This window comes from Octodon degus, unplaced genomic scaffold (genome assembly GCF_000260255.1).
Source record: "Octodon degus isolate 3935 unplaced genomic scaffold, OctDeg1.0 scaffold00021, whole genome shotgun sequence".
Taxonomy (NCBI): domain Eukaryota; kingdom Metazoa; phylum Chordata; class Mammalia; order Rodentia; family Octodontidae; genus Octodon; species Octodon degus.
In genome coordinates, this window is record NW_004524597.1 from 3,635,718 (window position 1) to 3,637,252 (window position 1,535).

General features: G+C 41.7%; 1 long non-coding RNA gene across 1 annotated transcript in view; it reads right to left on the minus strand.

Moving 5' to 3' along the window:
* Positions 1–1,072: 1,072 nt before the first annotated feature.
* LOC111815783 overlaps positions 1,073–1,535 on the minus strand; it is a 6,673-nt gene continuing 6,210 nt past the window's right edge. Inside the window, exon 3 of the long non-coding RNA XR_002820425.1 lies at positions 1,073–1,410. This is a non-coding gene — a long non-coding RNA (uncharacterized LOC111815783). The remainder of the gene's footprint in view (positions 1,411–1,535) is intronic.

Here is a 1,535-nt window from a genome sequence, read left to right on the forward strand (position 1 = left end):
TGGGTCTAGGTGACCATGTTTTGAACAATGACATGTAGTGGAAGCGAGATAGCTTCCCGTGCCTGGCTTGTGCACTCCTATGTACATGCCTTCATCTTATTTCTCCTTTGGAAACTGAAAGGGAGACATTGAGCCAGAAGACAGAGGAACAAAACTAGAACTGGGGTGTGTATTTATCACGTGGAGGAGGTCACCAAATCAGAAACACAGCTGGCTTCGATGTGTGAAAACATTAAACTTCTACTATGTGGAGTCAATGACATTTGGGGGTGGTTTTATAACAGCAGTCAGCTAACCATGACTAATTACCTACCAGTTATTGCTGCAGTATAATTCTAGGCACTTCGTTCTTCATGATCCCAACATGACAACTTATCCCAGTTTTACAGGAAAACTCAAAAAAATGTTGCTTAACTTGCTCCAAAATCCATAGCTTGCAAGTGACAAAGCTCAGATTTGAATTTAGTCTTTCCACAAGATGAGATCTAAACCATTTCTGTTGTACCAATCAAGCTATTTTTTTTCATGGTCCAAGAAACTTAAGATTCTGAGTGGAAAGAAGAAAGGCTGAAGAATAGAGCCTGACTGATATCTTTAGTTAGTTGAAAGAAAAGTATGCATAGGTAGAATGAATATTTTGTTTTGTTTCATTTTTGTTTTAGTTTTCAATAGGATACAACTAGAAACAAGCAGTAAATGATTGGGAAAAAGATTTCTTCTCTGTCTTCTACTCTTTTCTCCTCACTCCAAGGAATAGTCATGTTTCAGTTACTTTTCATTCGTTACTGGAAGAAATACTCCACACTCAAAGTGAAGGAAGGAAAGGTTTATTTCACTCACAGTTAGTGTAGGTTTCAGTCCATACTTGGCTGGCTCCAAGGTGGAAGGAGTTTATGGTGGTGGAGAACAGCAGAAAGCAGAGGAGGTGGTGGAGAACAGCAGAAAGTAGAGGAGGAGCAGCAGCTGTGGCATCTATCAAGGTTCTCTCGCTTTCTTCTACACTGACTTCGAAGACCGGAGCTCCTCTGAAGTGGTGCGGCTGAGTCAATCAAGGTCTTCCAAGGAAGTGTGTGTGTGTGTGTGGGGGGGAGCCTTGCTCAACCCCTTTTTGGGCCAAGACACTGTAGGGTGGGGCCCCCACACCCCAGGGCGTGGAATCACCAAGCAGATCCAGCCAAGCTTCTGACATCTCAAGCTGACACATGTATGAGCCACCACGAGTAGAAGAAAAGATTTTCAAAGGATCAGATCATGCATATTTCTAGAGAATGGTAGGATCTATTGGAAGTCCCTGGCCTCCTCATGTGGATCTTGTACAGGACAAGCAAGCAGGGTCTATTGCTCCTAACAGACAGGAAAGGTCAGGATGCAGTTTAAGTAGCACTGAGATTAGGGTCCTTTTTAGGGCTTCTGTATAAACAATGAAAACAAAAATTATCAAAAGAGTAAAATATATAAATTCTAGTCTTATCAAGCCAGATAATATTCTTTTGGAAGTTCTTGAAACCTTAGGACTTTGTTCTCATTCCCATCTC